The sequence below is a fragment of the Canis lupus genome, chromosome 25, assembly GCF_048164855.1.
Source record: "Canis lupus baileyi chromosome 25, mCanLup2.hap1, whole genome shotgun sequence".
Lineage (NCBI taxonomy): Eukaryota > Metazoa > Chordata > Mammalia > Carnivora > Canidae > Canis > Canis lupus.
The window spans coordinates 43,382,496-43,408,794 of NC_132862.1; the positions used below are offsets into that span (position 1 = coordinate 43,382,496).

General features: G+C 37.3%; 2 protein-coding genes across 37 annotated transcripts in view; one reads left to right on the forward strand and one right to left on the reverse strand.

Moving 5' to 3' along the window:
- The window catches only part of RAD52 (RAD52 homolog, DNA repair protein), a 119,455-nt gene extending 98,747 nt beyond the window's left edge, over window positions 1-20,708 (reverse strand). Inside the window, exons 1-2 of one of the 3 annotated variants that reach the window (XM_072799534.1) lie at window positions 20,506-20,708; window positions 20,254-20,337 (exon numbers count right to left, since the gene is read on the reverse strand). The gene's annotated coding sequence lies outside the window, so the exon portion shown is untranslated. The remainder of the gene's footprint in view (window positions 1-20,253; window positions 20,338-20,505) is intronic. The other 2 variants (XM_072799533.1, XM_072799530.1) reach the window with 2 other exon arrangements.
- Window positions 1-26,299, forward strand: part of ERC1 (ELKS/RAB6-interacting/CAST family member 1) — a 545,178-nt gene that overhangs the window by 7,645 nt on the left and 511,234 nt on the right. Inside the window, exon 1 of one of the 34 annotated variants that reach the window (XM_072799508.1) lies at window positions 20,766-20,910. The exons of 32 other annotated variants lie outside the window; for them this stretch is intronic. The gene's annotated coding sequence lies outside the window, so the exon portion shown is untranslated. Of the gene's footprint in view, window positions 1-20,765; window positions 20,911-21,034; window positions 21,228-26,299 lie in introns of those variants that run through there. One more of the 34 variants, XM_072799509.1, reaches the window with a different exon arrangement.

A 26,299-nucleotide genomic window follows, 5' to 3' on the forward strand; every position in this document is an offset into this window, starting at 1 on the left:
GTCTTAACAAAAAACTCTTCTCCCAACTTCATACTTTAAGTTACTGTCTGCTAGGTGTCTTTTTAAAGATTTTATTTATTCATTCATGAGAGTCTTAGAGAGAGAGAGAGAGAGAGAGAGAGAGAGGCAGAGACACAGGCAGAGGGAGAAGCAGGCTCCATGCAGGGAGCCCGACGCGGGATTCCAGCCTGGGTCTCCAGGACCGCGCCCTGGGCCAAAGGCAGGCACTAAACCACTGAGCCACCCAGGGATCCCCTAAAATATATATTTTTAAAATTTATTCATGAGCGACAGAGAGAAAGAGGCAGAGACATAAAGGGAGAAGTAGGCTCCATGCAGGGAGCCCAGTGTGGGACTCGAACCCAGGACTCCAGGATCAAACCCCAAGCCAAAGGCAGATGTTTAACCGCTGAGCCACCCAGGTGTCCCTGTTTTAATTAATTTATAGGATTACATACTTTGGGTATGAGCCCTTTGTTATTTGTGTTGCAAATATTCCACTCTAATCTGTTGGTTGATATTTTGCTTTCTTAATGGTGTCTTTTGAAGAAAGGAGATTCCCTTTTTCTTTAAAAATGATTTTATTTATTTGAGAGAGAGCACAAGCAGGGGGGAGGGACAGAGAAAGAGGAAGAAGCTGACTTCCCGCTGAGCAGGGTGCCAGACAATACAGGGCTCAATCCCAGGACCCTGGGATCTTGACCTGAGCCGAAGGCAGATTCCTTTTTTTTTTTTAATATTTAAAAAATATATTTTTATTTGTTTATTCATGAGAGACAGAGAAAGGCAGAGACACAGGCAGAGGGTGAAGCAAGCTCTATGCAGGGAGCCCGGTGTGGGACCCCATCCTGAGTCTCCGGGATCAGATCTGAGCCAAAGGCAGGGGCCCAACCACTGAGCCACCCAGGCATCCCTCTGTAGGCCGATTCTTAACTGACTGAACCACTCACGGGTCACTTGAAGAACAAGATTCTTAATTTTAGTGTAGTCCAATTAATGTTTTCCTTTATGGTTAGTGTTTTTTATGTCGACATTGGGATTATTCCCTACCCTAAGGTTATGAAGTTATTTTCTTTTACTGTATTCTGAAAGTGTCACTGTTACACCTTTCTATATAGCACCATGGTCTGTCTATAATTGATTTTTTTGTGTATGCTGTGAGGTAGGAGTTATGGTTTATATTTTTCCTGTATGGTTAGCTGATGTTTTCTGTACAGTGTTTGTATATATCTTTTGTAGATTAATCTTAGGTTTCTGATGGTATTTTAAGTGGGGTTTTAAAATAAATTTTATTTTCTATTGTTGGTATAAGGAATAAAATTGAATTTAAGTATTGGCTCTATTTTGCCAGATTTTGACCAAGTCTGATAAATTCTAATAATTTTATCAGTAGATTCTCTTGGATTTTCCACCTGTATAATCATGTCATTTGTGGATAATTACTGTTTTGTGTTTTTCCTTGCAATTCTTATACCTTTTTCTTGTCTTTTGGCTAGGATCTGTGGTGTGTTGTTGAATGGACTGGTGATAGAGATCCATGTTATTTTCCCATCTCAAAGGGAAATTTTTTAACTTTTCACTATAAAGTATGATATTGTGAAGTATACACACGTAAGGCAAGACAAGGCCTGACTGATTTGACTGGTATGGATACAATGAACCCTTTAGGTTTAAGCAGTTTATCACTTACATGGGCAGTGGAAAGGTGAATAAGCCAAAGGTGCCAGCTCCATGTGACCCTTGTCCCACACATCAAAAAAGTCAACATCAGAACAAAAGCCTTGCTAATGACTACAGTCTTAAGTTGTGGGACACTCTCTATTGATGAAGGAGCCCATTCTAATTTGCCCCAAACCAGTTTTGTGGTCTATAGCTCAGTTCTGAAATGGGCAGCCTGAAAGTCACATGCCTCATCAGTATCCAGTGATGAGAAGCTGTCATATGTTATCCTCCAAGGGAGATAGAAAAGCAGTGGAAAATGGCCTGGGAGCAGCTCCTTATGGGCCGCCCATCCTTTCCTGTTCTGGGGGGGATCACAAGGCATTCTGCCCAGACTCAGATAAGCTACAAGTTGCCAAATATGGTACAGCAGAGCAGTTCCTCTACAGAACTTACTTGCTTTTGCATATATCCTTTATTAGATTAACAAAGTTTCTTTCTGTTCCTAATGTAAATTTTTTATTTTTATTTTATTTTTAAAAGATTGTATTTATTCATGAGAGACACACAGAGAGAGGTGGAGACATAGGTAGAGGGAGAAGCAGGTTCTCTGCAGGGAGCCTGAAGTGGGACTCAATCCCAGTACCCTGGGATCATGCCCTAAGCCGAAGGCAGACTCAACTGCTGAGCCACCCAGGTGTCCCTAATGTAAGGTTTTTGATCATTAACAAATGCTAAAAATCTACCTGATGCATTTTCATATCTATTGAGAGAATCAGAATTTTTTAACCTGTTAATATGGCTTATCACATGGATTTTTGAAGCAGAATTTCTACTGGATAGAGTTTTTTTATTTTTTATTTTTAAATGATTTTATTTATTCATGAGAGACACAGACAGAGAGGCAGAGAGAGACACAGGCAGAGGGAGAAGCAGACTCCTTGCAGGAAGCCCAGTGTGGGACTCAGTCCCGGATCCCGGGATCATGCTCTGAGCCAAAGGCAGACGCTCAACCGTTGAGCCACCCAGGTGCCCCAGGATAGAGTTTCTTAACATTTGTTTTCCTTTCTAAGCTTTCACTTATTTGGAAAAAAACTATTGATAGAGACTTTATTTTCTCTGACTGCCTGCCTTTTTTTCTCCCCTTGAGTATACATAGAACTTTGTCCTTGTACATTTATTGTACATATAGAATTTACTGTTGCTGACCTTTTCAAGGAAAAAAGATTGATTTGAACTTAAAATTGGTCAGTAAGTTATTAGTGATCTAAGAGATTCTTAGAATTCTTCTGATACAAGAAGTAGCTATGTTTGACATCTTTTTGAGTATATCCCTTCAGATCTTTTAGTATACATCCTTATGTATACCACACAGGTGACTTTTCTACCTTCCTGGCAATATTGACTTCACTTTCATTAGTGGCAGATAATTTTGAATATTTCAAATAGTTTTCCATTCCTTTTCTAAACTATTCTATTAAATTTAGATCAAACCTTTGCTTGATGTTTTTTTTCCTGAATAAGTAGAAAGTTTATTAAGTAGAAAGAATGATTGAAAATAGAGTTGTTGAACATTTCACTCAGTTTGTTCTGGTGGCTTTTCTAATGGTCTGATGGTAGTTAATTTTATAGTATTGCCTTTTTTTTTTTTTTGCCACATTTCTGAATCCATTTTGAAATTGTTTGGTTATGCTTATGGGTTGGTATTTTTAAATGTTAATAGAGCAGCAGTTTTTATCTGTTTACCTGCTTGTTATTAACAATAAGTTAACTGAAAACAGACTCTTAAATGGGGAGAACAAACTGCTGATTGCCAGAGGAGAGGTGGGTGGAGGGATGGGGGAAATAGATAGTGGGGATTAAGAGGGAAAAACTTCCAGTTATAAAATAAGTAACTCATGGAGATGAAAAGTACAGGGTAGGGAATATAAGCAATAATGTTGTAATAACATTTGGTGAGAGATGGTGACTATGTTTATCATGATGAGCACTGAGTAGTGTATAGAATTGTTGAATCAATATGTTGTACACTTGAAACTAATATAACACTGTATGTTAATTATACTTCAGTTAAAAATAATGGAAAATGGATATAAATTCTTTAGATTTATACTCACAAATATAGGTAAATAGGTTTTCATTTTTACATAGCAGGTATATATATATTTTTTAAAGTATCAAGATTTCCTTGGAAAAATCAAAATAGGTTGATTCTTAACAAATTCACATTAAAATTCTTTCAAATAGTGTAACAAAAATATCTACTTTGCCAAACTTTTATTTTCATAGTTGTTCAAGAATAGTATATATCTATTTCCTTTTTTTTTTTTTTTCCTTTTCTTCCCTCATTCAAAAAAGATTTATGGAAAATCTAGTATACCTTGTTCCTGTACTGTGACTGTATATTGTGTTCTGTCTTAACTATGATGTTTGAAACATTGTCTCTGCCCTCAGGATGATAGTGCCTGCTAAGGAGGACAAGTAAATAGGCAATGTTAGTAGAGCCTGATACGTGTTAATGATATGGGTTAAGAGCTGGAGTGGAAGGGAGTGGTGAAAGATGAGGCTGGAGATTGGGTTTGAATCATGAAAGGTTTTGTAAATCACGTAGAGTCTGGAATTTTACCTTGGGGCAATGGCAAGACTTGGAGACTTTTGAATAAAGGAAATAAGTTTATATTTACATTTTATGAAGAGTAGATAGGAGGAAGCTAAGTGAGGAGGCTAACTAGGAGGTTGTGGCCTTAATCCATCAAAGCTTGAACACCAAAGTAGTAGAAGTGGAAATAGGGATGCAGACAGAATTGAAAGCTTTAAAGAATACAGGACTAGGTAATTCAGAATCTGTGTGTGTGTGTGTGTGTGTTTACGTTTTTAGATGTAGGGGAAAGGACAGTTGATGGGGAAGGAGGAGACTAAGATGACTTCCAGACTTTCAGATGCAGCAAGTACAATAGTGCTGTCTAATTAGTAGCTACTATCTGTACATGGCTATTTAAAGTGATTTAAATGAAGTAAAATGTAAAAGTTCTTCAGTTGTAGTAGCCATATTTCATGTGCTTAATAGCCAAATGGGACTAGTGACCTCTGTATTGGAAAGTGCAGATACAGAACATCTTTATTGTGACAGAAAGTTCTGTTGCACAACACTGGTCTGCAGTTTTTGTACCTAGTACCTTTTCCCCAGAGGAAAGTCAGAATAATAGATGGTGTTTGCCTAAGTCTCCTAGGAATTCTGGCTTCACGATATTTAAGGGATTCTCTGAGTCTCACACCGTCATCACCATCACCACCAGCACCAATCATCATCAGGTTTAGAACACTTCTATAATAGAGAAGGTTGTGTTGGAGCACTGAGCTAGAGGGACAGTGATGCCATTCATTGAACTATTGATTACTACAGTGAGGGCAATAGGAACCTCTGGGCGGTACTGTCCAATAGAAATATAATGTAAGCCACATATTAATTAAAATTGTAGTAATTCACATTATAAAGAGAAAATATTAGATCTTATAATTTTTATAATACCTTATTTAAATCAATACATCCAAAATAACCATTTTCAACGTGTTAAAACATACATTAAAAAAACTTTAAATGGAAAAAAAAAAAAAAAACTTTAAATGGGCAATTCTACGTTATTTTTTCATACTAAGTTTTCGAAATCATCTGTATACTTTTTTTGGTAGCATGTCTGTTTTTGTTTTTAAAATTAATTAACTTTTTGAGTAATCTCTGCACCCAATGTGGGGCCTGAATTTACAACCCCAATCAAGAGCCTCAGTGCTCTTCCAGCTGAGCCACCCAGGTGCCCCTAAATTTAACTTTTAACTACAGTGACATAAAATTAAAAATTCAATTCCTTGGTTTCACTAGTCATATAATAAGCGCTTAGCAACTACATATGGTTAGTGACTACCATCTTGGGCAGTGCAGCTCTGGAATAACCAAGTGCATTCACTTGATATTTGGAAATTCCGGTCTGGATCTCAGGAAAGAGGTATAGAAATAGACCAGCTAGATGGCAGAGACTGAGGAATGGGGAGATAAATAGTTTGTGTTTTAGGACAAACTAATATTAACTTTTTAATGTTTCATTAAAAAAACCCATAAATGTATCTGATATGAGTTAAAATAGTAGATGAGTATGCAGTGTATGGTAGTGGTTAAGAGTGTGACTTTAGAGTCAGATGTGTGATCATGGGCACTTACTGAGTTTTTTTAAAAAAAGATTTTATTTATTCATGAGAGACACAGAGAGGCAGAGACACAGGCAGAGGGAGAAGCAGGCTCCCTGTGGGGAGCCAGATATGGGAATCGATCCCGGGATGCTGGGACCATGACCTGAGCCAAAGGCAGATGCTCAACTCTGAGCCACCCAGGTGCCCTTTACTGAGCTTTTCTAAGCCTAAATTTCCTCATCTAGAAATGGGATAATAAAATCTTTTTCCCTGAAAGCTTTGCTGGGAGGGTTATAGGAAAAATTTGTGAGTATTTATCACATATAATACATGTCTCATTTCTAAGTTACCATTTAATTCTTTTGGAGTATACCATCAATTTAATAATTTCTTTATTTTTTAAAGATTTATCCATTTGAGAGAGAGTGTGACAGTGCAAGTGGGGGCAAAGGGAAATGGAGAGAGAAACTCAAGCAGACACTGCATTGAGTGCAGAGCCTGATGCGGGGAGGCCGATCCCACAACCCTAAGATTACCATCTGAGCAGAAACCAAGAGTTGGATGCCCAACTGATTATACCACCCAGGCACTCCTTAATAATTTGTTTTAAAAGGGCAGCCCCGGTGGCGCAGCAGTTTAGCTCCGCCTGCAGCCCAGGGCGTGATCCTGGAGACCCTGGATCGAGTCCTGCGTCGGGCTCTCTGCATGGAGCCTGCTTCTCCCTCTGCCTGTGTCTCTGCCTCTGTCTCTGCATCTCTATGAATAAATAAATAAATAAATCTTAAAAAAAAATAATTTGTTTTAAAAAATTATACATCTTGATATAAGCTGAATTCCAACTTTAGAAACTTCATATTATGAAAGCATGTTTATCTTAAAATAGAAGAAATATACTTATTGCTTGTACTGATGAGTGTTCATTATGATCCACATATTATGTTAAATGCTTTACATGATAGAAAGGTTTTTTTTTTTTAAAGGTGTGGTGTAGCCCGTTTCTATTGTAAAGTTTCACATAAGCAGATTTTTGTAATTGAAAGTCTATTTTAATTTTGAAACTTTGAGATGTATGATGGTCTAAGTCTTTTTTAAGTTAGTCCAGGAACCATTGAATTCTGCTTGAATCTCTTTGGCTGTCTTAAATTTATGATTTTGTAGCACTCTAGGCTCAATCTATAGAACTTAAAGAGTCTGTAATTCTACATTTGTGTATATACATGTAAAGAATTATGATTAAAAGAAATACCCTTGATAGAGTTTATTTAGAGAACCATGGTAACAGGAGAAAAATGGTCTCTCAAAGAGAAAGGAATTATAATTTTTACTGGCTCCACAAATGATTTTTTTCAAGTCTTTTTCTTAAGTCCCATCTTAACCTTTTATCTGGCAGTGTGCCATTTTTTAAGTGTACTGGAGAAGACAAACATTTTTATAATGCTTATCCCATGTGTTGAATACCTCATATGTGTTAAGAAATCTTGATGTCTTCTTCTTAGTAGTTCTGTATACTCACTCAGGTCTGAAATAATATTAGATGTCTTACATCTGTATTATTGCAAATCATGAAAAAAAGGTATGATGCCTTTAGGGCCAGCAGATAGGTTTGGTATTACATTCCTGTGTTGGGAAGGATTTTGAGACCAGGTTCAAAAGGAGGAATTGCTCATCTTAATGTAATTTAAGGTGGCTTTTCCCTTTTGTTTCTGTTTAAAACTTGTAAACATTTGTTCTTTTTTAACAAGTGTTATATACCCATTTGGAAAATTTTGGCAACTACTAAGAACAAAGTAAACGCATTTCCTCCCATTCTTTTTGTTTTGCTTATATGGAAATTTGCAAAATCTAGAATATACTGTTAAATGTATATCCATTTTTGTTCACTGTGTTGTAAATATTTTTTATATCAGGCATTAGTTATAAATGTATTTTTTTGTAGATGGTATATTAAATCATAAAGATTTTACTTAAATATTTCTCGAATGATTACTAATAAGGCTGGCATATCATAATTCGTAATGTAATGGATCTTTGTACATTTTAGGTCATTTAAGTAGATAGGATTCTTGTGTATGGAATTATTGTATTAAAAAATACGAATGTTTTTAAGACCCTAAGCATAACCATTGTCAGATTTGCTGCTTCCCAAATGCTTTTACATTTTAAAGAAGGAAACAAATGCTTTGAATACAAATGCTTTTATTATTTTAGGGAAAAAATTAAACATTGAGTACCTACAATTTTTCACTTTTTTCACTTAAACTTTTAAAGTTTATGAAATGTTTCAGACATGCAAAGGGATAGAATTATATAATTAATACTTGTATACCCACCACCTAGCTTAAGAAATAAAATATTGTAGGGCTAAAATCTCCTTGTGTAACTTTCCTTGATTATAAATGTCTTGATAAACAATGATGTGGATATTTAGAATTTAGAATAATTGAAGAATTATACAAGTCTAAGTCCCAGATTTTTTGGGTCAGAATTCAGAAATTCTCAGATTTTAGAAAGATGGTATGATGCATATACCATATGAATCTAACTTTCCAAGCAGGATTGAAGGGCATCTTCCAATTCCTTCATCAAACACGGAGGTATTTCTGAATCAATTTAGGTGTGGTTTTGCCACCAAATTGGTTATAAAAGGTTTTGGTTTTCAGAGATTTTTAGAATTCAGATTTGAGGATAATGGCTTGTGAACATGTGCATCTATTCACTGGATTTGTTCAGTTTAATCTGGTAGGATATGTTCATCTTTCTGTTGAACTGATAATAGTTTAGTATGAGATGTGTAAAGTGAAAGGTTATATATCTACAATTCAAACAATTTCATATTTTAGGATTTTAAGATATCAGGGTATCAGCGAGGACTGGAGTGGTTGGGAAGGTCTGTACAGCTTCCAGCTGGACTCCATTACACTAAGTGGCACAGATTGTGATATAATTAGGAACAACTATGATTAATAACCTTGTATTTGCTTCTAAGTATCTGCTTGACAAGATGTTTGTCATAGTGAGAACTTTGATAGACCTTACAATTAACTTGATTAACTGATTGATAAGAATTACTAAAAACCATGATTACCTTGACTATAGAGTTAACCTTCCATAAAGAAGAATGTAATGGCACTGATGACAAATGTTAAGTATTATTGCTGGTCCTAGCAGAGGGGCTTTTTCTGGTAAGAATGTCACCAAAACACTGCTACTGTTGCCATATAATTCTGTAATTTTTGGTTTCTGCGAGAATCAGATTAAGGTCATGCAACGTGATGCACAGTGTTAGCAAACCTGATAAGCTGTGTACTGAGAGTGGAAGCAGACACATCTGTGTTTTAACTGGTAGGGGTGTGTGTGTGTGTGTGTGTGTGTTTAACCTACTACTGAGAGACTTTATCAGCTAGGAGCCTAGCCTGTTAATTACCATATAGTAGTGCTGTGAATGGTTGAGGCCTTTTTTAAGCCATTAGTTTATAGTGAGAAGTGTGTGTGTGTGTGTGTGCGCGTGCGTGCTTGTGTGTGTATAAAAGTAATATGTACTGTTAAAGGATTAAAAAGAAAAGTATCTGTGCAAGGGAAAAAGTGATTCCATCTGAGTTTTCAGAAATAGTTGCTTACTCTCCAGATAATTCCTGTGTGTATACATACATACATACATATGTGTAACCTTTTGTATACTGATGGGATTGTATTATACATATTATACAATTCTTCTATAACTTGCTTTCTTTCATCTTTCAAAAGATATCATTGATGTCTTTATAGAGGTCAGATACAGATTTAAGAAAAATTTTTAATAGAATTTTATTTTATAGTTTGGAGATACCATTATTTAATCTGTTGATGAAAATTCAAGTTCTCTCCCTTTTTGCTGGTACAAATCATAAAATAATTGAACATCCTTGCACATATATCCTTAAATCTGTGAAATTTTAAAAGTGAGAATTCTAAGGTCAGAGGGCATGCACACTTGAAATGGATGTGATAGATTCTGCCAAATTGTACTTGAATGGAATTTTAAAATTTGGTCTGTTAATCTTTGCATGGAGTGCTTAAGAAAGCAGCATGTTTCTTGCCCCTCGTAACATTTATAACCCTTTAACAAAATGAACAGCATCTTAAAAATGTTGAAATAGTGTTTAAAATATTCAGTTCATTTTCTGATAATAAATGCTAATACCGATAAATATAACTCATCACAGCAGGTTGGACTAGTAATTTTGAGATTTAGTCACAATTTCACATACCATGTTTTATTTTTTTTAATTTTTAAAAAATTTTATTTATTTATTCATGAGAGACACACACGGGGAGGGAGAGAGAGAGAGAGAGAGAGATTGAGAGACAGAGACACAGGCAGAGGGAGAAGCAGGCTCCATGCAGGGAGCCCAACGTGGGACTCGATCCCTGGACTCCAGGATCACGCTCTGGGCCAAAAGGAGGCGCTAAACCGCCGAGCCACCCAGGGATCCCCACATACCGTGTTTTAAATAGCTAATAGGTGATATATTTTCTAGTTCACCTTGCACATATCTCAGAGCACATCTATGGCAGCCTGTCCAGTTGCAATTAATTTGAAGTAGATTGCTATTGAAAGATTTTCTGCTTTCCCTAGATTTATGAATTTTTGGTGTTCTTTGGAGATTTAGGTTGTAGAGAGCTATTATTATCCTTCTAATCTGTGAAGAAAGAGTTGAGACTACTGTTTGCATTTTCATGTTATGCTTGTAGCTATTTGTGGGAAGAGTGAGAATTATTATTATTATTTTTTTAAATGTTTATTTATTTATGATAGTCACAGAGAGAGAAAGAGAGAGAGGCAGAGACACAGGCAGAGGGAGAAGCAGGCCCCATGCACCGGAAGCCCGATGTGGGATTCGATCCCGGGTCTCCAGGATCGCTCCCTGGGCCAAAGGCAGGCGCCAAACCGCTGCGCCACCCAGGGATCCCAAGAGTGAGAATTAAAGGCTGACATACAATCATTGTGTGTTGAAGCCTTTTTATTTTTAGGCCTCTGGGTGTATTTCAGGATTCTGAGAAGCTGTATATGGGTGTGTGCGGGGTGGGGCCCGCGAGGGTATGTTTTTCGCAGTATGCATATAGGTGTTGGTACAAATGCTCTTCTTGCAGGGAATTAGGATTCTGGAATTTTCTGGTATTCTCTTAATGGTTTTCCTAACCTAGTTGACAAACTTTGTGTGGTGAATATATAGTAGTGGCCAGGTCTGAACTGAATTTTGTTGTTTTACTTGAAGACCTCAAGGAGATTTGGTAATGAATATGGGAAGTAGGATTTAGGATGTTAAGAAAAACATTAGATCATAAAGAATTGACCTCCACAGCTATGCCTCTCTCACCTTCCGTTTTGTTTCAGCAGCATTTTGGTTCCTTTTAGAAGCTTTGAAGTAGATTTTTCTCATAATTACTACTTCTTGTATGGCCATCTGTATATTCTGGTTAAGGGATACAAAAAACACTTTTCCTGTAGGAGCTTAAATTGGAGTTTTCCAGAAGGAACTTTACTAAAGAACTAAGGGAGTAAAACCCCAAATCTCACCTGCTCCCCACTTTTTTTTTTTTAAGATTTTATTTATTTATTCATGAGACACAGAGAGAGAGAGAGAGGCAGAGACACAGGCAGAAGGAGAAGCAGGCTCCATGCAGGGAGCCTGACATGGGACTTGATCCTGGGTTTCCAGGATCACGCCCTGGGCTGAAGGCAGCACTAAACCGCTAAGCCACCTGGGCTACCCTTGTCCCCCCCACTTTTATAGAGCGTTTTAAAAATAAGAGAAATGGGTTATTTAAAGTAGTATGTGTTTATTGTAAAAATTATAAAATTTACAGCAGGATACTACTTTTTTTTTGGCCTTTTTTAAAAAAAGATTTTATTTGAGAGAGTGAGGGAGAGCCAGCATGAATGTGGTGAGGGGCTGAGAGAGAAGCAGACTCCCCACTGAGCAGGGAGCCAGATGCAGGACTCAGCCCCAAGACTCTGGGATCCACCTGAATCAAAGGCAGTCACTTAACTGACTGAGCCACCCAGGCACCCAGGATACTACTTTCTTATTCTCACTTAACCTTTAGTTGACATTTCCTAGGCTGGTAGAGCTTATAGGATATATACATTAATTTCCTTTCACCTTAATTGTCTCACATTGATGCTAGGGATGTATATCATATAAAGACACATAATGTCTGAAGTAGATTGGCTTTCACATTCTTGATGGCCTTGATGCCTTCCCACTTCTTTTCTCCCCTTCCCTTCTTTCCACCACTCTGTCCATATGCTTATAAACATGTAGTGACTGAACACATGCTATGATATACTAACGAGTAACGTGTGTGTGTATTAAGATCCTATTTTCATAGAGTGTATAGTGTAGTAAGAAATATAGACAACACATAAAGTATTCCTAAATTCTAATGCATCTTAAGAAGGGAGCAAGCAGCATCACATTTTCTCTGTAGTTCCTACTACTACTTGGTTCTGCAGTGAGTAATGTTTACATATCATCATATTTTAAACTTTTTTGGCTTTCTGTTTTTAGAATTGATTTGTAGACAAAAGACAGTTATAGATCGGAAAATAAATATTATGGACCTATACAGTGTAAAAATAACAGTAAAGGTGATTCATGTGAGGGGCACCTGGATGGCTCAGTTGGTGAAGCATCCAGCTCTTGGTTTTAGCTCACATCTTGATTGTAAGTTCAGGCCCTGGGTTGGGATCCACACTGGGTGTGGAGCTTACTTTAAAAGAAAAGAAAAGGGATCCCTGGGTGGCGCAGCGGTTTGGCGCCTGCCTTTGGCTCAGGGCGCGATCCTGGAGACCCGGGATCGAATCCCACGTCGGGCTCCCGGTGCATGGAGCCTGCTTCTCCCTCTGCCTGTGTCTCTGCCTCTCTCTCTCTCTCTCTCTCTCTCTGTGACTATCATAAATAAATAAAAATTAAAAAAAAAATTAAAAAAAAAAAAAAGAAAAGAAAAGAGAAGAAAAGATTCATGGGAGGTAGTTGGATGTACAGGAAACCTGGATTTCTCATCTTATGCTTAAATAGGTAGTAGGAGGCTAAGAGTTTAAATTTGATGGAGGAAAAAAAACAAAGCATATTAGTTAAAATGATAAAGATAACCATTAAAGATACTGAAACTAAACTGTAGCCCAACAAAAATTGGGGAAAAAATGATTATGAACAAATTTCCTCACCTTTTATGAGGAGAGACTCAAGAAAATATATTTGAAGTTTAGATAAATCAAGAAAGAAATGTTCATTTTTTTAAAAAACATTTTATTTATTTCTTCATGAGAGACACACAGTGGGAGTCAGAGACATAGGCAGAGGGAGAGGCAGGCTCCATACAGGGAGCCTGACGTGGGACTCGATCCCAGGACTCCAGGATCACACCCTGGGCCAAAGGCAGATAGATGCTCAACCACTGAGCCACCCAGGCATCCCCATTTAATGTATTTATCATCTACCTTTTATGTGCTAGGCCCCATTCTAAATGGTGAGTTACAGCAGTGAACAAAAAAGGGAACATTTACTATCCTCTTAGAGCTTTAATTCCAGTGAAGGAGGCTGGCAATATCAAAATGAAGAAATGAAACAAATTGCATATTATATGGTAATAAAAGCTATGAAGAAAAAGTTGAATAATTTAGAGTTATGGAGGTAACTAGACTAGACTTAAAAGCAGAATGGTCAGAAGTGGTTATTTGTAATGACTGAAGGGAAGAGAGTTTAATTTTTATTATTTGAATTTTTATTTCTACGTGTATATATTACTTGTTTAATAGTAATAGTTAATGTCATAGGTATAAATATATTAAAAACATATATTACCAAAATGGACACTAAATATATTTGACTCCAAACATGCTTATAATTTTTTGAAGATTATTATTTAAATAAAAAGTCATAACATCAAGTTCACAGTAAGTTAACACTTCACATCAGGTAGGATGGCTAGATGGACAGTAACAAGTGTCCATGAAGGTGTGGACAGATTAGAACTCTCATACATTGCTACTGAGAATGTAAACTGTTGCAGATACTTTGGAAGACAGTTTGACATTTTCTTCAAATGTTACGTAGAGTTTTCATATTGCTCAAATAATTTTACTCTGAGGTATATACCTAAGAGAATTACAAATACATGTCTATACCAAAAATTTGTACATGAATGTTCATAGTAGGATTATTAATAAGGGAAGGAACCCAAATGTCCACCAACTAATGAATGGATGAGCAAAATGTGGAATTTCCATACAACAAAATATTATTTAGCCATTATATGGAATGAAATAATGATACATACTGCGCCATGAATGAACCTTGAAAACGTTATGCTGAATTGAAGAGACACAAAAGGCCTCATATTATATGATTCCATTTATATGAAATATTCACAGTAGACAAATATATGGAGACAGTGGTTATCAGGGCCTGGGAAATGGGGAATGAATCTTATGGGTTTGTGGGATTTCTTTTCGCAATGATGAAAATATTCTGCAATTGGTGGTATAATTGTACAACCTGGTGAATATACTAAAAATGACTGAATTGTACACTTTAAATGGTGAATTTTTTGATATGTGAATTATAGCTCAGTTAAATATTGAAGCAAAAATGAAAAGGCATACAAAGAAAAGTATATTGATTCTCGGTGGGGCATGGAGAGGAAAAAAGAGTATTAGTATTAGAATATGGGGCTTTTATTAAATGAAGAATGACCATTTGGCATTTTTAATATGTCTCCCACCCTTAATTTGATAATGTCTATCAAAATGAACTATTATTAATGGTAGCATGTCCTATCCCTTAAGTATGTTGGGCTAGGAAGATAAAATTAAGCAGGAGACACCAACATGTTTGGGGATAGAGGTATAAGGTACGTGTACCAGTGTTTTAAGGATAGGCAGAGGAAGAAGAGCCAATAAAATGTATGAAAGAGGGATTGTCTTAGATAGTAGAAGCAGAAGAGTAGTATTAGAGACACTCAAGTAAGGGTTTCAAGATAAAAGTGGTCAGTAGTGTCAAATGCAGTAAAAGTAAAGAGAATCTGTTGATTTTGGCTTATAAGGAAACCATTCTGGCTTTACTCTAGAAGTGTTAGTGGGAGTTTTAGTGCCTAGACCTTTATTTTATGCCAATATACCATTTCTGTTGGATATCTTTATACCAACCATTCCTGAAAAAGTTTTTTTTTGTCCTGATTATAAAAAATAGTACGTGCTTGAAAAAAATCTGTGGTTTGACAAGAAAGTGCGATAACCACCAGAAATCTTACTACCTAGAATTGTACATCCTGCTGAAACTTCAAAAAAGAAAAAAAAAACAACAACCCCAAAACAGTAACAACAAAAACAACAACAATCTCATGTAGAGTCTGTGTTTATAACTTTTTCTTTTTTCTCTTTCGTTTGACAATAGATCACAAACATCTTTCTCTGTCATTGAGTATAGAGCTACATCATCATTTATTATGAGATGGTATATTAGTTTTCTAGGTTTGCTGTAACATAATTGCCACAGACTTGGTGAAGTAAAAAACCAGAAATTTATTCTGTTTCAGTCTTGGAGGCTAGAAATCCAAAGTCAGTATGGGCAGACCTTGCTCCCTATGAAGGCACAAGAGAGAATTCCTGGTTTCCTCTTCCTGGCTTCTGGTGGCTCTTGGCAGTCCTTGGTGTGCTGTGTGGCTCATAGCTGTACTATTCTAGTCTCTGCCTCCATCTTCTACATGTGTGTCTACAACTGAATCTCTTTTCTCATAGGACACCAGTCATTGGATTTAGAACCTACCATAATCCAGTGTGAACTCATCATCACTTGGTTACATCTGCAGACTCTTTTTCCAAATGAGATCACATCCAGAGGTTCCTAATTGACGTGAACTTAGGGGTGACACTATTCAACCTATTGCAGATAGTAATTCATTTTATAGTTTTGCCTTAACTTACATAGCCAATGCCCCATTGTTGGACATTTAGATTGTAATTTTTCCCTCTTAACATAATGGAGATGGAATAATATATGTAGTCGGTGATCTAGCTGGCCACTCCCTTGCCCCATCTTAACTGGATGGACATATGCAGCAATCTTGGCCTAAGATGAATATGATCATCAAGAGCTTAGGCTCCTTGGGAATGATAGTTTGGGTTGCCATCAGATAAGCCACTGAGACCTGTAAACAGGATGAAATTAGTGGAGGAGGGAAAAGATGAGTACCATTTATGTTCTTGAGAGACTACAATCTGTAGTTTGTTTCCAGTAACCTTCCTCGTCTGTGAACCCCTCAAGAATAGAGGGCTACGAGAATCATGGAGAAGCTGCTTCCTGTTCCTGGGTGGGGAAGTGATCCTGCAGTGCAAGGGGTGGATTGTGCAGCCACACAAATGTACTGTTCAGATCTCCTGTTGTGGGGAGCAGAATTGCCTCACTTTTTTTTTTTTTAAAATATTTTATTTATTGATTGATGAGAGACAGAGAGAGAAAGAGGCAGAGACACAGGCAGAGGGAGAAGCAGGCTCCATGCAGGGAGCCTGATGTGGGACTCGATCCTGGGTCTCCAGGATCACGCCCCTGGCTGAAGGTGGTGCTAAACCTCTGAGCCACCGGGGCTGCCCAGAATTGCCTCACTTTTCCTACTTTTATTGCCTTTGTACTTTTGTCAAAAATAAGTCGTCCATATATGTGTGGGTGTATTTTACTTTTTAAATTAGGAAAGTAATTCATATTTATGTTAAAACCTGAATCAGTGTAGAAATGAAAAAATGTAAAAACCCACCTCTCCTCATGATTTCTTGTATTTTTCTTATAAATTGAAAAAAATGTATCTTGTGTCTCTTATTACTCACAGACTTACATTCTTTTTCTTTTCTTTCTTTCTTTCTTTTTTTTTTTTTTTTTTGAGAGCGGTTGGGAGGGAGCAAAAGGAGAGGGAGGATCCTAAGCCGGCTCCAAAGCCCAGTGTGGAGCCCGATGTGGGGTTTGATCTCACAACCCTGAGATCATGACCAGAGCCAAAATCAAGAGTCAGATGCTTAACTGACTGATCACTGCAGGCATCCCAGACTTATTCTTTTTAATAGTATTACCATAATTTTAGACTATTACCAGAGTCTTTTTTTTTTTTTTTAAGATTTTATTTATTTGAGAGAGAGAGCAAGAGAGCACAGCAGGGAGGGAGACAGAGAGAAGGAGAAGTAGACTCCCCTCTGAGCAGGGAGCCCAATACAGGGCTCAGTCCCAGGACCCCAGGATCATGACCTGAGCTGGAGGACTCTTAACTGACTGAGCCACCTAGGTGCTCCTGAGTCTTGTTATTTCAAAGAATTTAGTTTATTCTTACCAGTTTTCCCACTTGTGTGAAAGTATGTGTAAGATGAATTCCTAGAAATGTAATGACTAACATTTATTGAAAACTTAGAACTAGATAGATTTTTTTTTTTAAAGATTTTTTTTATTCATGTGAGACACAGAGAGAGAGGCAGAGGCACAGGCAGAGGGAGAAGCAGGTTCCCTGCAGGGAGCCTGATGCTGGACTTGATCCCAGGACCACAACCTGAGCCAAAGGCAGATGCTCAATGGCTGAGCCACCAGGTGTCCCTAGATAGATATTTTATACTTATTCACTGATTTGATTCTTTTAGCTATCTTTTGAGGAATATACTCTGTCCATTTTTATAGATGAAAATACTGAGGCTCTGACAGATTCATTTGTTTAATGTTACACGTTTAAATCATGGAGCTGAACCAACCAGTGCAAGCGCAAGCCTTTCCTACTACATGACTAAGCCTCAGGAGTCCGGTAAGAATTAATTCACAGGGAGCTTGTTGGGATGAAATGTATGTAAGGTCTAGAATTACATTTTTGTTACTGCACATTTTTATACTTGCTCCCCAGAAAAGATTTTAGGTCATGCTTTTGGTTTCATACTTGAGCACAGTGTTATTAATATGCTTTAGTACAAAGAGCAACAGTGTTAAGGAGGATACTATAAAAATTACATCTCTGTATTCTGAGCACTGTGGCTTCATGATTTGGAATTGTATTTTTAATTTTTGCCATTCCATTTCATTTAGGGAACTTTAAAAAAATGACTTAAAAATTTAAAAAATGACTTTAAAAAATAAACCTAATCATTATGAATGTTGATAGTCTTTTATACCTTTAAAAAAATTCTTTGCTAAGTGTGTACCACTAAAACTATTAATTTCCTTGCTTATAAGTGTATACCACCAAAACTGGATTAATTTTAGGTATTTTCTTTAAAGATTTTATTTATTTGAGAGAGAAAATGTAAGCAGGGGGAGGGGCAGAGAGCAAGGGACAAGCAGACTCCCCACCGACGTTGGGGCCTGATGTGGGGCTCAATCCCAGGACCCTGAGATCATGACCTGAGCCAAAGGCAGATGCTTAACTGATGAGCCACCCAGGCACCCCAATTTTAGGTTGCTTGACTTTATTTTCTGAGAACACATTGAAATTTATCCTGATAGGGAAACCCACTGTTTTGAGCCTTTTAGGCTATTTTTGAGTTAAGAATGCTTTGGTGAAAAATAGAAATGCTGTAAAAATTATAATTTTTTTTGTGGGAACATGGAAATATGATTTGATGGTGAAACTATGTCATTAATAAACACCAAATCTAAGATAAACCAGATTTTTAGTAATGTTCTTATCAGAAGGAGATTTTAGGAAATTTTTCTAAACATAACTCTGGATAAACTTGCAGAGTTTTAAATGCTGTGCTGATATTTTTTAGTATTTTTAAAAACTCAAAATATAGGGTAAGAATACTCATTTGAAGTACTTGATAGGTCTTAGGCTATAATATTAACTTGCCAGATAATTTAATAGACTGTTCAGTATTAAAAGCAGTGTTGTATCCATAGGCATATTTTTTACACGTGGTTGCTGTGTGTGTGTGTGTGTGTGTGAGAGAGAGAGAGAGAGAGAGAGAGAGGACAGAATTTAAAATTTTTTTTCTTATAAAACGAGAGGAATTAGTCTGTTCTTATTGAGCTTAATGATGTCTTTTTGGAATTAAAATGTAGCTAGCGAATTTCCTATTTTTATTTATCTAAGAAAAGCAGTTTGTTTTTAAAAAATTTAAGTCTTGACTGTTTAGAACATTTCTGTGATTTTCAGGGCATAATATTAGAGGACAGAAATACATAGCAATACATATAGAGAAGGAGGTTGTCAAATTTATGGAATTTGGTTACAATTTAAAAATAAAGTTTATTAACTTGAAAGAAGTGAAAAAAGGACTTTTATTATATTTCTTACATTGCATTTTTTTATTTTAATTTTTTAAAAGATTTTATTTATTTATTCATGACAGACACACACACACACACACACACACACACAGAGGCACAGACACAGGCGCAGAGGGAGAAGCAGGCTCTATGTAGGGAGCCCGAACATGAGAGTCGACCCCTGGTCTCCAGGATCACACCTCAGGTCGAAGGCAGCACTAAACTGCTGGGCCACTGGGGCTGCCCCTTACGTTGCATTTAGTTGCAGTTTCCTTAAACTAATTTCAAGCTTGCTACAACCTTCTCAATATAGGAACTATTTTAATGAATTGTATTCAGATCAGCTTGTAGATTCAGCAAACATTGCATATTTGATTTGTAATAGGTATTATGCTAGGTTTTGGAAATAAGACATTCCTTTAAGGATGCAATTAATTAACTAAAACAGAGTAAGTACATTATTTTGAAAGCCCTTGGTTCCATGAGGGGGTACCTAAATTATGATTGAAGGGTTTAAGGGTCTATGTAGAACTGTGACTATTCTTCCAACAGTTTGGAAGAATGAGCAGTAGGTAGTTAGCCAGTTGATGGGGGAAGAGGAGGGTCATAGAAACAAGAAGAGGGCATGATATTTTAGGAAATTGTAGGTACTTGTTAATGGTTGTCACATGGAAAAGGAGAGTGGTTAAGTAAACTGCTGTAGGGAGGAAGGCAAGACTGAAGCCATGAAAATCTTACATGCACTGCCAAGGAATTTAGATTTTTATTTTGGGAAGCCATCAAAGGAAGTATGTATGTGTGCTCATGTTATATTTAAATATATTTTAGAGCAGTGGTTCTTAAACTTTTTTGTTCCACCATCCCTATACGCTTTTGAATATCAGTGAGGACTATAAATAGCTTTTGTTTATGTAGGTTATATCTATTACTGTTTACTATTTTGGAAAGTAAAACTGAAAAAAGTAAAACTGAAAAATTTAAAGCCTAAGAGTACCTGAGCATAATTCCATTAGTTGTCAGTGGGATATACTACATATTATGTGGCCTCTGGAAGACACTACTATACATTTGTAAGGGTGTACAGTGGAAAAGGCAAATGATATCATTGTACTATGAAAATAGTTTTGCTCTCACAGACCTCCTGAAAGGATCTTAGAGTCTTGGGGGTTCCTGACTCTGTATTAGAAGATCATTTTGGCAATGGTGTTGAATTTTTTAGAACCTGCAAAAAGAAACACGTTTTTAAATGTGATACAGTATGTACATGTGTGGGTATATGCCCCCTCTGAAGCAAAGATTTCAGGAACAACTCTGTATTAGTTTCTTGTGGTATTAAAAGTAAAAAAAAAAAAAAAAAAAAAAACCTAAATTAAAAAAACAAACATCTTACTGTTATGCAGAGCACAGCTGACTCAGGTTTCTGGCTCAAGGTATTTCATGAGGTTGCAGTCATCTGAAGGCTTGATTGGGGTTGGAAGATCTTTTTTGAAGCTATCTCACATGACTGTTGGCAGGAGGCTTCAAATTCTCACTGTATGGCTCTCTTGTAGGTTAGCTGAATATGCTTACAGATGGTAACTAGCTCATCACAAAATGAGAGATCCAAGAGAGTGACCAAGACAGAAGGCCCATTGTCCTTTATGAGTTGTCTTGGAAGTGATGCATCATCAGAAGCAAATCACTAAGTCCAGTTCACATTCAGAGAAAGAGGAATTTTGCTTTCCCTCTTGAAGGGAGCAGTATCAAAGAATTTATGGAGATACCTTAAAAACTACCACAAATACTTGTCAGGAGGGTGAGTCATCCATGGGTCTTTTCTTTCCTGCAAGGCTTGCTGGGTATGCTAAGAATTCAAGGCCCTGAGTACTCTTAACCTGGGCCATTTCTCAGGATTGTGTTTGCAGCAAGCCACCTTGAGGTGATGTTTCCCATTGGGACAGAGCAGGCTTACTGCTTGTTATAAAAGTGGTGGATTCCCTAAACTCACTATCCTCAGCTACGATGCAGACCCGCTGCATGTATAGTATCTATCTGGACCTCTCTTGTTACCTGTGGGACTTGAGGGTAACAAGGACCCAATGCAGACATGATGCTCATACTCTCTGCTGTCCTGTGAGTAATAAAGTTTTTTGTCTCTGACCCAGGAGACTCATGTATTCTGTCTGATAGGCAGAGGGGGAAGATTTGAAGTAACCACAACAGATTAAGTAGATAGGGAGCTACAAAATTTGAATAGGAAGCTAACTGAAGGACCCTGGGAGTAACATTATGGGCTCAAACTGTATAGCTGTATGATTTTTTTCACGGGCAATTAGTATTCCAGTTGTATAATCAGTGAAGGTGTTTTTTTTGGATTAATCAAGGACAAGGCAGTTTGGAGTGTGAAATTTTTTCCCCAAACTTTTGTAGTATAATTAATGTAACAATAAACTGAATGTATTTAAAGTATATAGTTTGATGAGGGGAGCCTGGCTCACTCAGTAAGTAAAGCATGTGGTTCTTGATATCGTAGTTGTAAGTTCGAGCCCCATGTTAGGTGTAGAGATTTCTTTAAAAAAAAAAAAAAGAAACTTTAAAAAATATATAATTTGATGAATTTTGACATGTATACACCCATGAAACCATTACCCCAGTCAAGATAATGAACATTTGCATCACCCCGAGAAAGTTTCCTCTTCCTTTTTGATCATGCCTTTCCCAACCACATCCCCAGGCACACTGATTCCTGTCATAATAAGTTCTAGAATTTTACATACATGGAATCATACTGCATGTTCTTTTTTGTCAGTTGTTTAAAGTGCAAGAATTAATATTTTGTGGTTGTATATCTGGAATATTTATTTTTAAAGGTTTTATTTATTTATTCATTCATTCATTCATGAGAGAGAGAGAGAGGCAGAGACACAGGTGGAGGGAGAAGCGGGGAGCCCAATGTGAGACTCGATCCGGGGTCTCCAGGATTTGGCCCTGAGCTGAAGGTGGGGCCAAATGGCTGAGCCACTCAGGCTGCCCTGGAATATTTTTAAAAGATTTTTTTTTTTGGAACACTATCTTCCCTGAAGCTCCTGAGATTAAAAAGCTAGTGTGAAGAATTCAGAGCTAGTAAATTTTTTTCTTTTGTTGTGTAAATGAATATAGTTCTGATAATAATAAAGACTCCACATGCCAGTGCCATTTTGGATATGAAAGTGACTTGAACATTAGAGTGCACCTGCTAATGTTGAAAACTTGATTGGAATTTTTGTTATTGGATCTTAGCCTATTCAGTGTGATTTAGTTACTTGACTACATGAAAATAGAATTCTGCACAAAAGCACAGTTGAGAATTTTTTTCTTGAATGTGGCAGGGTATTGTTCTCATGGCATGATTCTTGAGACTCTTGACTTATTACTCCTTATTTTGTTAGTCTGACTTACTTTGTTCTTTTGCCCATCATCTTTTAAAAAAGACTTTCTCCTTAATAGAAAGGTAAATGTGATTATTTAAGCTTTATATCTGGAAGGCCTAAGTACTAGATTAGCAGCACACACTGCCTTAAAACTGTGGAAGCCTTTAATACCCTATGGTGAGTTGAGACGTTCTCAGCAGATGACTGTGGCTAAAGCACAGTAGTTAAGAGCCTCCAGAGCTGTGGAATTAGGTGCCCTAATTCAAATCTTGACCCTACCACTTAATGGGTATGTGACTTCAGATGTCACTTAACACCTATAAGCCTACTTTCATCATCTCTAAAATGGAGACAATAACAGTACCTATGTTATGGGAGGCTTTTAAATATTACATTAGAGGGGCACTTGGGTGGCTTGTGGTTGAGTGTCTGCCTTTGGCTCAGGTGTTGATTTTGGGGTCCTGGGATTGAGTCTCGCATGGGGTTCCCTGTGGGGAGCCTGCTTTTCCTTATGGCTATGTCTTTGCCCCTCTTTCTGTGTCTCTTATGAATGAATAAATAAAATCTTAAAAAAATATATTAGATATTATAAAATTTTTAGCACAATGCCTGACATATGGTAAATACTAAATGTTAGCTTTTGTTATCGTTCAAGGGATTCTGGATAATGAATGGCTCTTATTTTAAGCAATTCATCTTACTTAAAAAGAGAAAAACTTTGCATTCCTCTTTGATCTTGAAATAGAATTCATTCAAACAGCAATATGTAGGTTATTGTCACCTACCTCACAGTCCAGATTAATCATGAAAAGGAAGGGTGCTGGCTGGCTCACTTGGTAGAGCATGTGAATTTTGATCTTGGGTTCTGAGTTCAAGCCACATGTTAGGCATAGAGTTTACCTAAAAAACAAAACAAAACAAAACATGGAATTTTTACCTTTTTTTTTTTTTCTTTTTTTAATTTTAATCATGAGAAACACACAGAGAGAAGCAGAGACACAGGCAGAGGGAGAAGCAGGCTCCCTGTGGGGAACCTGATGCAGGACCTTGGGACCATGCCCTGAGCTGAAGGCAGATAGATGCTCTACCACTGAGCCACCCAGGCATCCCAAGAAATTTTTACTTCTTAATCTAGGTTATTCCCAGAGAGGAATTTCCAAACATTACTAGTAGAGTATTGTAATTTCTGAACTTGATGTACTATTGCTATTTCTTTTTTAAAGGATTTCTTTATTTATTTATTCATGAGAGACACAGAGAAAGAGGCAGAGACATAGGCAGAGGGAGAAGCAGGCTCCCTGTAGGGAGGATCATGACCTAAGCTGAAGGCACATCCTCAACCCCTGAGCCACCCAGGCATCCAACTATTGCTATTTCTGAGATGGAACCTTAAAGATTCAGGCTCTATGTACTTTCTGTTCTGCTTGCTATTACCCTAGGGCTTTACTAATGTTAAGGTGAGACTGCCAGTGAATTTATATTTCTGAAAAATAACCTCTTTGAGTTTGAGTGAAGTATATGGATTCTTTAAATTCCTAATTTTGACTATGTGAGTTACTTGGGTAGTGTTTTTTTTAAATTTTTAAATTTTTTAAAAAATTTATTTATGATAGTCACAGAGAGAGAGAGAGAGAGGCAGAGACATAGGCAGAGGGAGAAGCAGGCTCCATGCACCGGGAGCCCGACGTGGGATTCGATCCCGGGTCTCCAGGATTGCGCCCTGGGCCAAAGGCAGGTGCTAAACCGCTGCGCCACCCAGGGTTCCCTTGGGTAGTGTTTTCAGGAAGAAACATTTAAAAAAATTTAGAGACAAAGTGTGCATGTGAATTGGGGGGGGGCAAGAAGGGGAGGGAGAGGGACAAGCAGACTCTTGGAGGGGCAAGAAGGGGAGGGAGAGGGAGACGCAGACTCTTGGGGGGGGGGCAAGAAGGGGAGGGAAGAAGGACAAGCAGACTCTCCACTGAGGGAGGAGCAGATAACGATGATGATCTTATGACCCTGAGATCATGACCCAAGGAGAAATCAAGGGCCGAAATCAAGAGTCGGATGCTTAACCAGCTGAGCCACCTAGGTGCCCTGGTGAAGAAACACTTAAGACTTCTACATAACAGTGGATTTTTGGAAAATATTATTTAATGTGCTGATCCCTGTTACTTGACCTGAGCCAGTTCTTTTGGTACTGTATTGGAGTACCATGGAGATCTAGTTGATTTATTTTTTGAGAGAATTGAAAGTAGATAGTTGTGATAAATGTTTTTAAAATTGGTTTTTATTATGCTTGTGGAATATGAACATACTTTGCTTTTAAAAAATTCAAGCTTGGGCAGCCTGGGTGGCTCAGCGGTTTAGCGTCGCCTTCAGTCCAGGGCCTGATCCTGGAGACCCGGGATTGAGTCCCACGTCAGGCTTCCTACGTGGAGCTTGCTTCTCCCTCTGCCTGTGTCTCTGCCTCTCTCTCTTTCTCTGTGTTTCTCATGAATAAATAAGTAAAATCTTTAAAAAAATAAATAAAAAGAATTCAAGCTTTATGAATGTAAAGTGAACCTAAAGTTCACTTTAGATTTTTTGCCCCCAACTTCCTCTTACAATACAAGCTCCCTTCCCCCTATACCATTGCTCTTTGAAATTTGGCATTTCCGTGTAGGAATTCTTTATACAGGCTGTATATATCTATATACCTATGTTAGATATATATCACCTAGTTTTTGGTTTCTCTTTTAATTTTACTTATAGTATTTTTTGATGTAATACTTAATATGCCATTTTAGCATATTTAAATACATTGTGTTTCTTTATAGTTTTGCTTTTTGTTTCTTACTGTAAGAGATCCTACCTTAACTCAAGTTCACAAGGGTACAAGGGTATTCTCCTAAGTTTTCTTCTAGTACTTTTGATAGTTTTAAAATTTGTATCTTTGGGGCACCTACCTAGATGGCTCAGTGAGTCAAGCATCCAACTCTTGATTTCATCTCATGTCAAAGTTGGGCTCCATGCTGGAACAGAGGCTGCTTGGTCTTCTCTTTCTCTTTCCCCTACCCACACCCCCTGCTCACATAAGCATATGCATACACACATTCTCAAAGAAAAAAACAACTAAATTTGTATCTTTAATGTACATAGAATTTATTTTTTGTGTACTGTGTGAAGTAGGGATGTAATTTATTTTTCCAAGAGCACCAGTTGTTCAAACCTCATTTATTGAAATGATTTGTCTTTTCCTCATTCTTTTGAAATGTTACTTTTAGCATATACTAACTTACATATACACTTTAGACTATGTTCCTGTGCCAGTACTATACAATTTTAAATACTGTGGTTTTAAAAGGCTCTGAGTTCTTTTTTTTTTTTTTTTTTTTTAAAGATTTTATTTATTCATGAGAAACACAGAGAGAAAGAGAGGCAGAGACACAGGCAGAGGGAGAAGCAGGCTCCATGCAGTGAGCCCAACTTGGGACTCCATCCCAGGTCTCCAGGATCACACCCTGGGCTGAAGGCGGTGCTAAACCGCTGACCCACCCGGGCTCCCCAAAGCTCTGAGTTCTTACGAGAAATTCTGGGGGGTCTTATTTGGCTTGAAGTCCAGATTTTTTCCCCCGTGATACCCAGTGGACATTATGCAGTATCCTGTAATCATATACATTGTTTTCTCAGTAAGTGTGTGAATAATACCTATAAATAATAAATGACCTCATACCAGATCAGGTCAGGTTTTGCTGTTAAATGAGTTAAGAAGAAACAAAACGTATAGCTCTTTTGATTTTGGCATTGAAAGTGAGGAGGAATCATGGACCTGTA